Source organism: Macrotis lagotis, chromosome 2 (genome assembly GCF_037893015.1).
Source record: "Macrotis lagotis isolate mMagLag1 chromosome 2, bilby.v1.9.chrom.fasta, whole genome shotgun sequence".
In the NCBI taxonomy this organism is placed as follows: domain Eukaryota; kingdom Metazoa; phylum Chordata; class Mammalia; order Peramelemorphia; family Peramelidae; genus Macrotis; species Macrotis lagotis.
In genome coordinates this window covers 207,112,352-207,129,073 of record NC_133659.1, presented here as the reverse complement: position 1 = coordinate 207,129,073, position 16,722 = coordinate 207,112,352, and the positions used below count along the sequence as shown (strand labels likewise).

The 16,722-nt window shown below is 39.2% G+C and overlaps 1 long non-coding RNA gene across 1 annotated transcript in view; it reads left to right on the top strand.

Moving 5' to 3' along the window:
• The first annotated feature begins 1,861 nt into the window (after positions 1 to 1,861).
• Positions 1,862 to 16,722, top strand: part of LOC141511421 (uncharacterized) — a 36,111-nt gene continuing 21,250 nt past the window's right edge. Inside the window, exon 1 of the long non-coding RNA XR_012475331.1 lies at positions 1,862 to 2,110. This is a non-coding gene — a long non-coding RNA (uncharacterized LOC141511421). The remainder of the gene's footprint in view (positions 2,111 to 16,722) is intronic.

Below are 16,722 nucleotides of genomic sequence, written 5' to 3'. Positions count from 1 at the left end.
GGAAGAAAAGCTAAGACTGAGAAAGCCTGGAGCAGAGAGATGGTATGTCTTATTCTTGTAAAACCCAGGAGGTCAAATATAAGAAAACTAGAAAGGCAGGAAACTAGTTGTATAGAACTTTGAATGCCAAATAGAGCATTTTGTACTGATCCTAGAGGCAATAGAAAGCCACTGGCATTTATTCAGTAGAGGGATCACATGATTGGATTTGTACTTTAGAAAAATCATTTTAGTGGCTTTATGAAGAATGAAGTAGACTGGGCAGAAATTGAGATAGGCAAAGTGTTGCAGTAAGAGAGAGCTACAGCCCTTGACTCAGGAGTTAGGTGTTGTAGTTATAAAGTTACAGTCCTGGAGTTAAAAGAACCTGAGTTCAAATTGACCTGAAACTTTTACTAGTTTTATGACCCTGCACAAGTCACTTAACCTGAATTGTCTCCAAAGGAAAAAAAAGAAAAATTTGAGGCTGGGAGACCCACCAATATTTTGCAGTAATTGAGGCATGAGATGATGAGGGACTGCACTAGAGTGTTAGCAAGTGTCAGAGGAGAGAAGGGAAAAATATTGTGAAAAATATATGAAAAATGTTGCACAGGTGAAATCAATAAGCTTCGGTAACAGATTGGTTTGGGGGTACAGGTTAAAAGATGGTGAGGAAATTCAGAATGAATCCTAGGGTGGGAGCCTGAAGGACTGAGAGGATACTGTTGCCTTTGACAATAAAAAGAAAGTAGTAGAGAGAAGGCATTTGGAGGGAAAGAGAATGAATTCATTTTGGAAATGTTGAGTTTAGGATTCTCATTAGGGATGTCTGAAAAGTAATTGTACATGTGAGATTGTTGTTCAGTAGAGAGGTTGGGGAAGGATAGATAGATTTGGAAATCATCAACAAAGAGATGGTCATTAAATCCATTGGAGTTGATACAATCATAAAATGTATTGATATGGAAGGAAAAGAAAAGAGGACCCAGGACAAAACCTATGGTTAGAGGGTATGATCTGGATGAGGATCCATCAAAGGAGACTGAGAAGTGATCAGATAAGTAGGAGGACATGGACAAATGTATTCTAGCTGATAGATGATCAGTTTCAAAGGCTTATACAGGTCTGGGGAACATTTTTTTCCTAAAAAAGGGAAAAATATTTTTATTTATTTATATTTTTATTATGGATGTTTATAACATCATTTGCAGGCTTTATTTGGTCAAGCATTTGATTAATTCACTCCTAAAAAGTTCCTAGATTAATTGATTTTTGCATCCTGCTTGCTGTTGCCTTGGCAATGCCAGACATATATGGTTCACAGGCTGGAGGTTTCTCACCACTGGTTTAAAAAGACAGATAGTTTCAGTTCTCAGTCCAGAATTGTAAGTTATAAGACTCTCTAAGAGATCTAGTGAGAGAGGTGGTCCCTATAGAAAGGTCCCTATAGAACTTAGGACCCAAACATTCTCCAACCTCACAGAAATGGAGAGTGAATATGATGGATGGAGGCCATGAATTGGTCTAGAAGGGTCTCTGGTTATTTCATTTGCTTTGTATGGAGATAGTTGGTTTTATCCTTGAAAGCAGGTTTCTGAATTTTAAATTTAGGAGAACCTGAATCCCTCTCATTTGGTGATGGCCGTTAGTAAGGAGGAATTTTCTATGTCCAAGGGAATAACCATGAGACCCAAGTTCTGGTCCGACTCACCAGAACTCCTTGAAATTTCTTAAGCCATCTGATATGGCAGTTCCTGACCTCATAATTCTGACTAGGATACTTTGTCCATGTCCATGTGTTGCCGGTGCAATGATACCTTGGCCTGTAGCAGTGGAAACCAGTAGTATGACTGAAAAATGATATGTAGGCAACCCTCAGCTTTAGCATACGGAGGTAGACTTCAGATCTTGGCAATGATAATGGTCTAGCAAATGGAAAATGTGGCAGCATCTTTGGCAGAGCTTAGACCCTGGCAGAGGGGAGGGTAGTGTTCAATATAGCCCAGAGCTACAAGACTTAAACATTCTGCAGGGATACAGTCAGGCCATGGAAGTGGAAACCCCAGTGCCAATGCTCAAATCCAGTCATCACAGTGCATCACTTGACCCTGGCTTGGACCTTGGTAGAGTAAGTAATGAGGGAACCCAGTGGCAGGGGGCAACTATGGTTGAGCTATAGTGGTATCTTTCAGTAAAGAGGGCAACAGTAGAGTGGGGTAGCTAGGTGGCACAGTAGATGGAGTACCAGCCCTGGAGTCAGGAGGGCCTGAGTTCAAATCTAACCACACTTAACTCTTTATTAGCTGTGTGACCCTGGGCAAGTCATTTAACCTTGATTGCCTTGTATCAGGGTTATCTCCAGGTATCCTGATCCATATCTGACTACTGGACTCAGATGATTCTGGAGTAGAAGGTGAGGGCTGTGACTTAGCACAGCCCACAGCCCACCCCCTCTCCCCACTCAAATCCAATTCACAAATTTGTGGCAGCATCACCTCTCTGATGTCATGGCCTTCCTTCAGAACAAAGGACAAAGAACAATAACAACAGCTGTGGTCCATAAGCAGCAGCATAGGCCCCATACAGCAGCAGAGAGCACAAGAAGGAGCAGCCCCAGAGCCAATGGGCAGCAAAGTGGACTCTAGAGTAGCAGGTGGTGGTGCAGACCCCTGTGGTAGCAGAGTAGGCAGAGATGCATCGTGTATCCCCAGCAGAGTGAGCACCAGCATGAATTGGGGGGGGGGGGCAGAATAGCCTTTGGCTTACTGTAATCTGCAATTGATGGAGTCGCTCCACATTGTCTCCAGGAGAGTACCCCGTGGTCATTAGATAATTCCTTAATAGTGTGGAAGCATATTAAAAACCTTTTAAATTCAATTGCTAATAATTAAGAAATAATATTTCTCTGGTCTAAAAGTCCTTTCTAGATTTGTTGCTTCCCCCCTTCCCCATTTTTTCTCCCTTTGAAAGGTAGTTGAGAACAACAGAACTTTCTTAAGAAAATGGATTAAGGACAGAAGCTAAACTTTGAACAAATAAAACCTCTTGTCTTGTTAAGATCCTTCCTTTGCCCCTCCCCTGAAGTGATTGTTCAATAAACTACTCAAGGGAACTACCCACTATTCCATCTGAAGAGAAGGACCCTCCTTCTGTTAGTCAGAAAGGATTTTCTGTATTGATCTCTGGGAGGAGTCTTTTCTATCCTTGAAGAATCGGAAAATAACAATTATTAAGCTATTCTTCTGAAATGTTAACCCCAAACCATATTTCAACACACTTATGATTATTTCTTATTTAAGATTCTATAAAAGGTACCTTGATTCATTTTGGGGTAGAGAAATGTCAGAAGGCCTGGGATGAGGGCAGGATGGTGGTAATGCTATGCTAGTGTCGACATTTCTCTAAGCCAGAAATTGGGTATAGAAAAACATCAAATTAAAGGAAACTGGTTCTGGCATATGTGCCAAAATATGGGGTACAATATTGCTATTTTTTCTTTGACAGGAAGGGCTTAGAGAATCAAGAGATGGTTATTGGGAGGTGACTTGCTTTCTGAATACAGGTGGGAAATAACACTGCTTATTCAGAACCCATGGAAAAAAGGGAGACAATTCTTAAGAGGAGGTTCATAAAGGGGTGAAGATTTGGTACTTCTCCTCATTCACCCACTACAAGGTTCCCAGGAGGGGGAGGATCCTGGCTGGCAATCTGAGGAACATTGAATGAGTCATGGTATAGAGCTGCGCTTAGTGTGGAGGGTTGATTGGTTGTTTTCCTTTGTTTTCAAAGAGGTCCAACATGACATCACTATGTTGGAGTGAAGGTATACAGTGTGTCCAACTGTGGCTGACCAGACCACTATGAGCTTGAAAGGCTCTACCACGGCTCAGTCACAAATAATCCACAGGAGCATTTGGAATGGAGATGGCTCTAAAGTTGTACATCTCACTGTTCTTTTGAGATACTGAAGTCTACTTCATTCATAGTGCACAGCACCTTCTTTGAAGTGGCCACATTGTGCTGGGCAACCCTTTGCCAGTACTTCCTGTGTCTCACAATTGATTGCAAGGTTCTTAATCTTACTTATTTGAAGGTGTCTCTCAAGTATGCAGGGTAAAGGCATCTTAGTTCTCTTATTGCAGAAGACTCTAATTGTTGATGAGGATCTGGGATTATGCAGAAATGTCATTATATTCTCCTTAGCCCTTCAGTTCCTGGTACTCATCATTACATCTGGAGACTCACTGTGTGAATTGCAAAGATATGGCATTGCCCATAAATAAATTGTTTAAATTCAAGACTTGGTTTTTCAGGAAGGTGGACAAGGAGGCTTGGGATATCTGGTCATTATTGTCTTGCATATTCAGTTTCTCCTTCCTAGGATCATTACATTTCTTGTTGTCTTTTCTGACTGGGGATGTGGCTCCCTGATTACCAATGTACAAAAGTCAGGTCAAATGGTCATCTCTTCCTTTCTTAGCTTTCCGATCAGCATACCAGCAGCATGAGTGGAATGGGAAAACCGCATTCAGCAGAATCAATGTTGTATCCTTTCTCTTTTCTTAATGTCTTTTGGGCATGGCTAAGTAATCTTCTTTTGATTGACTTGCTAGATGGACTATAAATATCTTATTTCATTCCAATTTTGAACCTGTGTTATTAGCCTAGCCTAGTAGGCTACAAAGTTGTTCCAAGATCATTTTCCCAAAAACCTTTCCAATATCACAAATTCACATACATGAGCCCCATACTTCAGAAAAATGGGATTACAATTACCCAATGGAAATAATGCTTCCTCAAGAATATTATTACTCTTTCCCACTTTTGGATATATAATCTTCTGGATCTTCTTCTTTTCTTATACATCCTTCAAGAGCTGGTTATAGAATCACCCACCTCGCTCCTTACATTGAATTCATTTTTCTTTTTTAAAACTGTCATTAAATTTTCTTTCTTTCTCCCCAGTTATCAAGCATGTATCACCCCATCCTCCAATCTCTTTCCCCAAACAGGGAAAAAGCCCTCAAAGAAAAATACCTTTGTAACAAATTAGCAAAACAAATTTCCAGGTTAACCATGTCTACAAAATTCATGTTTCATTCTGCATTTTAGTCTATCATTTCTTTGTCAGGAAGTGAGGAGCATGCCTTATCACTAGTTCTTTGGAATTATGACTAATCATTGCATTGATCAGAATTCTAAGTCTTTTTAAATTGTTTACTTTTACTGTGCTCATGTTATAATATAAAATTGTTCTCCTGGGTCTGTTCACATTACTTTGCAAGACTTCCCAGGTTTCTCTGAAGTTATGTTTTCCATTATTTCTTATAATTGTCATGACAGTTTTCAAAAATACTATCTGTAGAGATTCCTTAACTAGTCATTATTCCTTGTGTCAACTCTATTGTAATCTAATATTTTTTAGTATTATTGATACAACCAGTATTATTAAGAAAGTCAGGATGGTATATAGAGGGCAGGTGATATTTGTCCTTCATTCTCAAAGAAGACTATGACATCAGTTAAGTGATGTCATGACATTCACATAAATTGGATTTGAGTGAGTGTGGTGCTGTGCTAAGTCACTGGTCTCACTTTCTCTTCCAGAGTCATCTAGATTCAGTGGCCAGATATGAATCAGGATAACTGGAGATGCCCTCGTTGCAAGGCAAATATAGTTGATTGACTTGCCCAAGGTCATACTTCTAGTATCTGAGACTGGATTAAACTTCCATCCTCCTGACTCCAGGGTCAGTGCTCTATCCACTTAGCCACCTATCTGCCCTTTATAGGTAGCAGATAGGTAGCAAAATAGATACAGTGACAGGCCTAGAGTGAGGAAGATTCATCTTCTTGAATTAAATATGACCTCAGACATTTACTAGTTGGGTAACCCAGGGCAAGTTATTTAACCCAGGTTTCCTCAGTTTCTTCATCTGTAAAATGAACCAGAGAATGGAATAGCAGACTATTTCAATAATTTTGGTAAGAAAACCCCAAATTGGGTCATGAAGAGTCAGACATGATTGAAAACAATTGGACAACAACAAATCACATATAGAACAGTGATTCAAACTCATATAGAAAGCAGGAGAGGAAGTGTTATTGAATTAGAAAACTATATATTTACATTATGTTTTATTATATGTGTACTATAAGGAACTGTCCTTGACATAGCTCATAGCAGGCATGTAAGAAAGGATTTATTGTTTTTGATTGAATTGAGTTTACATTTATGAGTGTTATTCTAGGAAGTACTCTGTAAAATCTCAAAAGTTTCATATTAAGATGAGTTATTCTTTTAAGTACTTTGGGTAGATCCTCTAACCATGACCCTTGGGGAAGGGACTCAACTATATTCAGACCCTGACCTCCTGGAACTATGACTTTCACACTTTGACTGAACAAGGCAGGAGAGTTGGAAACAATGTACAATATAAAAAAAAACTGACTCTGAAATTGAAGGATCTGAGTTCAAATTCCATCTCTGACACTTGCAGCTTGTGTGACCTTGGCGATTTGACAAATCATTTTAGTCCTTTCATTCTCAATTTTCTCATCTATAAAAAGAAGAGGTTGATGTTGATAGCCCTTTACGACTCCACGTCTAGATCTAAGATCCCATGATCTCATGTCCTGGCTGTCCTAGGCTGATCATGGAATGTTTTTCAAAAGCATAATTGGTAGGCTGCTGGGATATATCACTCTCCTCATTCTCTTCAGGTGAAGGTTAGATGGGGGAACAACTGAAAAACTCACTCTAAAAGAGGCCAAGTGCTGAGAAGAAAGGAACTGAGAAATGAGTCTGAGAACACTTTTCTGGGATTTCAATGTTTAATATACTGAGTGAGAGGAGACCTGACTCCTTTTCAGAGTTAGAAGTCTCTAAAAGTTATTTTTTTCTGGTGAATAGAAGCACATTGTGCGTCAACTAATGAGGGACCCCAGGCAATATAATTGTTAACAATTCCAAATCTCTGAGGAGAGGGAAAGATTAGGGTTGTTGTGCCCTCTATGATATGGAAACTATGCAGAAAATTTTTTGACCCTCCATACTAGGGAAGAAGTCTGAATTTTTTTCTTTTTCTTTTATGAGGTGTTCACAGTACCTTATTGTAAAATTTGGGTTGATATTATACCATACTATACATATATTTTATGCATTTCTGATTCTCTAAACTTTTTCTGTGTTGCCTGCAGCTTCTCTGCAAAACTCCCCCAAAATTCTTATTTAATTTCTTACATCGACTTGCAATATATCAAAACCATGATGAGAAAAAAGCCATGATGTGGAAGGAATAACTGTACCACTGTGTAACCATGAAGGATTCTGCAACCAATTGAGCAGTTGGGACAAAGAGATAGCAGCAGTGGGAAAACAGCAGGAATAGGGGAGAATATCTTCTCTTTCTATATACTTACTACTAACCCTCTCAGGATCGCTACATAAACATATCCCAATCATTAGAACAAAAATCCATGTATAGAAAGTCATCACTAGGTCTGTGAAATTGGATGGGATAAAGAAATCTTTATTTTCACTAACCTCTATTTGAAATTTAGCATTTCTATCAATTATGAATGTAGGTAACAAACGGGGTCTTTAAGCTTAAGTATATTGCCAAAGAGGTCCTTGACACTCCAGAACAATTATAGGATCCTAGATCTAGGTCCGGAAGGGATCTTGAAAGTTTTTGTCATCTACTGCCTTCACGACAGTTCACAAATCTTATATTCTACAGCAAGCCTTTCCTGATTTCCAAGTCCCTTTCTCCCTTCCCTGTGAGATTGCCACTCATTTGCTCAGTACCTATCTTGAACATACACAGTTATTTTAAAAATTGTTTCCTCCATTAGGGTGAGAGCTCAGATTGTGTTTTTTGCCTTTGAATCTCCAACATTTAGCATAGTGTCTGGCCCACAGTAAACACTTAATGAATACTTGCTGACCTATGGGCTGATTGACTGATGGAGAATCAAGGAAATTAAGTCCTGAGGGATCTGGGGAGAGAACATGAAAATCCATTACTCTTAAAGAGATCTGCAAAATCATTTGAAGCAAAGGGGAAAGCAAAACAAAGTCTCCCAAGCTCCACTTCCCTATTGTTATTCTTTGAAGGAAAAAATCCCAACCTGGTTCTGCTTTATGCAGGGGCTCTCCAGATTGATGCCTGGCTAGAATGATGGATGATACCTGAGAACATTTTCTGACACTATAGCATAGACTTAGTATTCTTTATCAGGAGCTACCTCCAGATGAAGGCTACAAATAAACTTTCCGTTGACAGGAATCCCTGATAAAATTCCATTATGGGTCTAGGAGACGATCACGATCTGATTCAATAGCCCATGAGCCTGGGGAATCAAGGGAGGCAGGCTGGGAAAATAGGTATTACTACTATGGAAATTTTCTTCAGCCTGTAAGCTCCTATTTTGTGGATTTCATAAGTCAGCCATCATCAACTGGAGAGTTAAAACAGCTTTAGCATCTTGTAGTCTTTCAATTTTAGATGTAAAAAATAGTAGTATGGGGAGGTAGTATTGACTGGTGACAAAGGTCTTAAGGCTAGAGCTTATGGAGATGTTATATTTTAAATTAAAGGAAGTCCTTGGGAAATGAGACCAGGGGACAACTCAGTCATCTTTGTGTGACTGAAGAGGTCATCTCATTCTTTTTCCTACTTCATGTCTTCAAGTAGACATGATTGTTCAGACAGAGGAAAGAAGCAAGGAATTTCTTCTTTATGGTTGAAAAGAGGATCAGAGGATGTGAGTATGAACCAAAACTCTGCTAACTATGTGATCTTGGGAAAGTCATCTCTCTTTTACTCACTAACTTGCTCTGCATCAATAAGGTACAATGGACTGAGTTGACTTCTTGCCTTGCTACTTGTATGAACATTGCACAAATTCATCTGTAAAATGAGGAATAGTCTAGTTGACAGCAGTTTAAATCTGTGGGTCTTGGCATCACAGATTTCAAGCTAGAGGGGACTTTGGATGTCATCTATTTCATACTGTTCCTTTTAAATATGAGGAAACTGAGACTCAGAAGTTAACAACCTCTGCAAAGTCACACAAGTAACAAGCAGCCCAGTAAGGGTTGAAATCTGCATCTATTGACTCCAAAGCCAACACATAGTCCATTGTATCATACCGAATTAAGTTATACTTAAAGTTCTGCCATAATCTTCTCTATTCCTATCTCTCCAAGTTGCTTTAACCTCCTTACCAAAAGCCTTGATCCATCAGATGCCTTCAACCCAGGGCTTGCTCTCATGATTTGCAGCCATTTTGGGAGGAGCCCTTGTCATGTTTCATTCTCCATATAGCTTACTAGCAACCATGTCCATATGTGGTTATTTATGTGTCTATTTTGTTCTACTCTATTAGAATGTAAGCTCTTTGTGAGTAGAGACAGCCTTGTCATATATCTGCATTGTCAAAGCTTAGCACGTTGCCTAGTATATGGTAACATTAATAAATGTTCTATTTCTCAATCAACAGTGAAATAGGAGAGAAAAGGGAGAGAGGAAAGGGGGAATCAGTAATAGGATAGGTAAAGGGAAGGATTAATCCTAAGCAAAATAAGCCTAAAAGATATACAAAAATATTTGTAGCTATTTTTTGAGGTGGCAATGAATATGAATCTAAAGGGGTTCCCACAAATTGAGGAATAGTTGAAGAAATATATAATGGTATATAAATAAAATAGTATATAATTGTGCCATAAAAATGATAAAGAAGGGGGGGTAGAGCCAAGATGGTGACAGGAGAAGATACTCTCTTAGGTGCTCTCTCTCTCTCTAATATTTCAAAACTTATAAAATAAGGACTCTAACTAAATTTTCGAGAGACAGAACCCACAGAGGGATCCAATAAGGTAATTCTCCAGTCCAAGGTAACCTGGAAAATAGTGGAAAGGCTTTACTCCACTGGGTTGGAGGGGCAGCCGCCAGAGTGAAGGAACTTCAGCCTCCTGGAGGCAGCCCCAGGGTACCTGGAAGCCATGGCTCACGGCAGTGGGGGAAGTTTCCTGCCCTACACCCCAGGGAGAACCAGGCACAACTTGGAAGATTATCAGGGGACCTCTGTCAGAGCAAGTATGTGAAGCCCAGGGCCCTCAGGGCACTCAGCAAGCAGTGTGGCCACAAAGCCCAGATCCAGGAACCAGAGGCAGGCAGAGCTGGTAAGCAGGAGCCCCCAGGCAACGAAGCCTTAAGTACTCAGCCTAGGTAGGGGAGTGGAGAGAGACTTCCGAGGTCTGTCCTATGTACCTGGAACAGGACTCTGGGGCTCTGACCACATTCATATCCTGATCACAATCTAGGTCCCCCATAGAACAGCAGCACCGCACCCCGCCACACCTCGGCCATGTGGCAGATGGGTGCGCTTGTGGTCATTCACAGACCAGGAGGGAAGACAGAGCTTCACACACGATGAGCCTTGTGTGGGAAGGTGTCCCAATAATACTCAAAAGCTCAGGAAGCACCATAAAACCAGGCACAGGCTGGGGAAATAAGTAAACAGAGAAAAAAAAGCAACACCATTGAGAAATACATTGTCTATGATCCCAAGAAGGATCAAAATACTCAATCTGAAGATGAGGAAGTACAAGCTAAAGACTGCAAGAAAAATGGAAATTGGGCTGAGGCTATGACAGAGCTCAAAAAAGATTTTGAAAATCAAGTGAGAAAAATTGGGGAAAGAAATGAGAGAGATGCAGGAAAAACATGAAAAAGAAGTTAGCAGCTTAGTCAGGGAGATCCAAAAAAATGCTGAAGAAAATAACATTTAAAACAAGCATAGGTCAAATAGATAAAACAGTTAAAAAAGTTATTGAGGGAGAGAATGCTTTAAAAAGCAAAAATGGCCAGATGGAAAAAGAAATAAGAAAGCTCTCTGAGGAAAACAAATTCTTCAGATTTAGAATGGAACTAAGGGAAGCTGCTGACTTTACAAGAAATCAAGACACAATACTTCAAAACCAAAAGAATGAAAAATTAGAAGAAAATGTGAAACATCTCATTGAAAAAACAACTGATCTGGAAAACACATTCAAGAAAGATAATTTAAAAAATCATTAGGATACCTGAAAGTCATGATCAGGAAAAGAGCCTTGACCTCATTTTTAAAGAATTCCTACAGGAAAATTGCCCAGATATACTAGAAGCAGAGAACAAAATAGAAATTGAGAGAATCTACCAATCTTCCCTAGAAAGAGATCCAAAAAACAACCCCCAGGAATATTATAGCCAAGTTCCAGAATTCCCAAGTCAAAGAGAAAATATTACAATGAGCCAGAAAGACACAATTCAAATATCATGGAGCTGCAGTCAGGATCACACAGGACTTAGCAGCAACTATATTAAAAGTGTGTAGGGCTTGGAAGGCAAAAGAGCTCAGAATGCAACCAAGAATCAACTACCCAGAAAAACTGAACATCCTCTTCCAGGGAAAAATATGGACTTTCAATGAACCAGGGGAATTTCAAATGTTCCTGTTGAAATGGTCAGAGCTTAACAGAAAGTCTGATCTTCAAATACAGGACTCAGGAGAAGCATGGAGTGGAGGAGAAGGGTAAAATATGAGGGACTTAATGATGATGAACTACGTGTATTCCTGCATAGAAAAATGATACTGATAATACTCATGAGAAACTTCTCATTTAATAGAGCGGGTAGAAGGAGCTTTTATAGATGAAGCACAGGAGAAAGATGAATTTGAAGATATAATAAATTGTAAAAATGGAGTCAATGGCTAAAAGGGAAATGTAATGGGAGTAAGAGAAAGGAGAAGTGGAATAGGCTAAGATATTTCATAAAATAAGATTTTGTTATTACAATGAGCTATTGCAATGATGGAAGGGGAGAAGGCAAGGGGGAATTAGGGAACCTTCAGCATATGTACTCAATGGGGTATAGAAATCTAGAGTAAGAAGGAGAGAAGGGGGACAGGGGGAAGGGGGAGATGTGAGTGATGGAGAAGAGGGTGAACCATGGGGGAGAGTGGTCAGATATATCACATTTTCTTTTCTACTTCTTGCAAGGGTCTGGGATTGGATGACCTGTCTGGGACTACAGGGCTGGGTGGTTGCTGGGCCTAAGGGGTGGTAGGTGGGCTCAGGGCCTCTTGGCCCCAGTGCCAGTGATCTGTCTGCTGCACCACTCAGCTACCCTACAGCACATTTAAGAAGAGGGACAGAGTGAAAGGGGAGAGAAAATATAGTATATGGTATTGGGGAAGTATGAATGGAGGGAGTTGTGATCAGCAATGGCAATGGTGGAAAAATATGGAAGTAGCTTTTGTGATAAACTTATCATAAAGAATGTGATCTACCCATGAGCTGGAGGTGCTGGAACACAGACTGAAGCACATTTTTGCACATTTTTGATTATTTTTATTTTTTTGGTGGGGTTGTTTGCAGGGCAAATGGGGTTGGGTGGCTTACCTGGGGCTGCACAGCTGGGTGTCTGAGGCCAAATTTGGACCCAGGTGCCCCTGGCTTCAGGGCTGGTGCTCTGTCTGCTGTGCCACCTGGCCGCCCCTACTACTACGATGACGACTACTACTACTACTACTAGTACTACTATTATTATTATTATTTTTTTTTATTTTTTCAGGGCAATGGGGTTGGGGTAGCTTGTCCAGGGTCACACAGCTGGATGATTGTTGGGTGTCTAGGGCCAGATTTGGGCTTGGATGCTCCTGGCTCCAGGGCTGGTGCTCTATCCACTGTGCCACCTGGCTGCCCCTATTATTATTATTATTATTATTATTATTATTATTATTATTATTAATTTTAATTTTAATTTTTTCTTTCCTTTATCGCTCATGAGGGTCTATATTTTTTGGGGGGAGGGGTATTATACTCTTAAGAATATTTTAGTAAGGTATAAAAGCATCATTTGTACAAAAATAAGAATAAATAAATAAAAATTCAAAAAATGATAAATAAGACTTATATGAATTTATGCAAAGGGAAGTAAACACAGCCTTGAGAACAATTTATATAAGGTCAACAATATGAACAACAATGAACAAATTAGGAATTCTGATTCATATTTGTATTTCTAGCATTTAACACAGCGCTTTCCACAGTGTTGTTGTTACTGAGTCATTTCAATTGTGTCTGACTTTTTGTTTGAGCTTTCCTTAGCAGAAATCCTGGAATGGTTTGCCATTTCCTTCTCCAGATCATTTCGCAGATGAGGAAACTGAGGTAAATAGGATTAAGTGACTTTCCTATAGTAGGTACCTAATAAATATTTACTGATTCTTCATTGACTCTCTACCCCTCTATCTGCATTTCTAATTTCTAATCTGAAATCTATTTATGCTGCTAAATTTCTTCTGATTCCTTGGATTTCTGATTTCTGGGTTGTTTCTGACATCTGGAACCTTTCTGCTTCTCCAAACTTCATGAATTCCCAACTTCTTGTTTATTTCTGATCACTAGGAATTGCTTATGCCTCTGAATCTTTGCCTTCTATTAATATTTCTAATCTTTATTCAATTCCTGAGTCCTGGTAACCATATAGTCTTAACTCCCAACTTACTGACCTAACATCAATACTACTACCTGGTTCTCCTAGCCCTGGTCTACATCTGATGACTCTTAATTTATTATTGCCCATGATCCATGTCTGATATAACATCATTAGAGAGAAGTAGGAAAATCAATAGAAAAAGCTAAAGGGGTAAGATGTATGGAATTCTAAGCAGAAGTCTCTCTTTTTTAAAAAGAATTCATCTGTAATGGGGTGTGGAGGAGTGAAGGAGTGAGAGAAAGTGACCAATGAAGCAGTCTTTGGAACATGGGCAGCATTCATTTCTTGCTACATATCCCCATGGAGCCTGCCTCCAGAAATGAATGTTGATGTTTAGCAAGCACAAGCAAGTATTCTCTTGACTATTTCTTAACCAATTTCCATGTGGTTAAAAAAAGCCTTTTTTATTGGCTGCTAAGCCTAAGTAGGGCACACATTAAAAACTATTAATGGAGGAACTTGCCCTCTTTCTCCTTGACAATTCTTAGCCTTTGGTCATGATATTATCTCAAATTCATGGCATTTTTGTGTCCTTTGTCTTTTTTGTGGTTTTTCTTCCCTCATCTGAGGTAATAGAATGACCCTGTGGACTCTGAAATGTCAGAAGGGATCCCAAAAAGCACATCATTGGTTGTTGATAATAGAAAATATCATTAGCCAATTGCAATGAACCAATAATTTGTTGAGGAGTGACTTCCTGGACTCTGCCCAATAGGAAATTATGTCCAATAAGCAAGGAAATTACTTGACATTAAGGAGAATACACTAGCTCAGGGATTGTGAGCAATAGTATTAGACTCAGTTCAATATTTACTGTAACCCTAAGCAGATCATCAACCAAATTCTACAGATTTGATCTGCTTGTCTGCCTGTGGGTTGGGAAAATAATTCCAGAATCTCTATGCACTGACCATTTATTTATTCATTCCACAAATGGAATGAATTGTTAAGCCCTATGCATATGAATACTTTCTTCAATAAAAAATTGGTAGGTGATGGATATGGGGAGCACCAAATATCATCACAAATTTTTAATCTGACTATATTTTAAACAGGCTGGAAAAGACTTGTTATAGATGTAAGTAGTAACCCTGAGTCAGATTTGAGAATATTATGATTTTTGGCTTGTCAGAGACAAGAATTTCTAACAAACAAGGAGATAGAACATCAATAAAAAGGAGATTTAACAAGCTATTGAAAATAAAAAAATGAGAAGTGGACAGCAGAAGTGACATTGACACTGACTATAATTCCTCAGTTGGGAATAAGCAATATTTTGCAAGCAGTATTTAACAGTGGAACACACTATTACACAATCAATAGAGCAATGTAGAGAATATAAAACCATTGTACTTATTATTTGTTAATGTTAAAAGAAAGTATTCAAGTCAGTAGAACAAAATGTTGCTTTACAAGCACTCTTAAACAACAAGGTGTCTTCCACCTACATTGCAAAATCATTCAGGATGCATTGGAAATGTAATAACAGAAATAACCTGGTTCGATGTCCCTCTGTTAATTGATTGGTTAGTTGGTTATTGTCTTTGATTCTCAAAGAGGAACAAAATGATATCATTATGTTGGGATCAAGGTATAATGGAATGCTGAAAACATCATGCTAAAAAGCATGGGAGCAAACACTCAGCTTGCTTTACTCCATGGGCGACTGGGATAACTCAAGAGCTTTGTCCACTATCCAGAACATGGATGAGCATGCTTTCATGAAATTGATACACAATACTGATGAATTTCTTTTAACAAAAAAATTCTGACATAATTTTCTATAAGCTCTCATGAATGCCAGTGTTAAAGGTCTTAGCCAGATTGATGAACATTGTGTACAGACTCTGTTCTGTTCCTGGTATTTCTCCTAAAGTTTTCCCCATATCAATCATTCCTTGACTCTTTCTGAAGCCATTCTGGCTCTCAGGTAAGTTGAGTCCCACTTCTGGACTCCATTATCTTTCCCAGGTGAGCGTTGGAAGGGCGGGAGACAAGGATGACAAAGGAGACAAGTACTCCATCAAGATCTGCAAGTGCTCTGTTTATTCACCAACAGTGCCTATATATATACCTTTCCAGTCTCTAATCCATTCCCACTCCCTTGGCGGGTAAGATAAGACTCTGATGTTCAAGGACACCAAGTGAAGATAATTCACAATACTCTCATATACAATGGTTCTCAACATATTCCCCTTCTTGTTTGTGAAACAAAATCATTACATAATGAATGCCACATAAATTGTAAACAAAAGTTCAAAATAGTATACATAAATGTGAATTTAATAAAACCAATATTTCAGAGTTTAGACACTAACACAAACACAGAAAACAATTCTTTTGTATTTCAAACTTATCAAAATGATATTTTTGGATGCCTTGACTGGCACCAAAATTCTCAGAATATAGAAAAATTCTCCTACCTCTTCAGGCCAGTGGAGAGATGTAAAAACATCCTATTGATGATTAAATACACACATACATACATAACCAATTAAGACCAGTCAACAGAAATACAAGCCATAGGCACAGGCTTCAAAATCTAAATTTCCCAATCCCAGGAAAGTCTTCTTCCCCCTTTCTCTTAACTAATTGAACCACAAAGCTTCCCAATCAATAATCTATTGAAAAACATAGTCATTGCCCAACCCCCCTCTCCTCCCCAAACCAGGAAGAAAGCATGGAAGTCCCTTGATTTCTAAAATAAGCTTTTTGAGACATGGATTTGAGTTTCAAAATTCCAAAAAGGAAGACTTCCCTTCTCCCTCTGCAGAGGGTAGAAATGACAGAGAGAATGAGAGAAAGCCTTTGAAACCACTTAAGATGTACAATTTGGAGTTGTTGCACCCTGTGAACAGCAGTCAACACCATTATGGAGAGTGAAATTCGTCTTAGGTGTCAAAGTCTGCATCAGAATAGACCATGTCAGCGAAAGGTCTCTGCAACCAGTTGTAGGTCCAGGGTTGCCGGGTTGCACCCAGAACACAGTGTGGTCAGATAGGTGGCCATGGTCAAAAAGAACAGCAAGCAGGTTCTCCGCATCTGGTTCATGGTGTGGCAGACTGCTGCTTGAAAAAGAAACTCAGTCCCCTGGGGCACTGCCTCAGAGACTCTACTTCCTTCCAACTCCTCAGTGTTAAATACTTAATTGTTTTCTCACTTTCGCTGGTTCCTCTTTGTTTAAAATCAG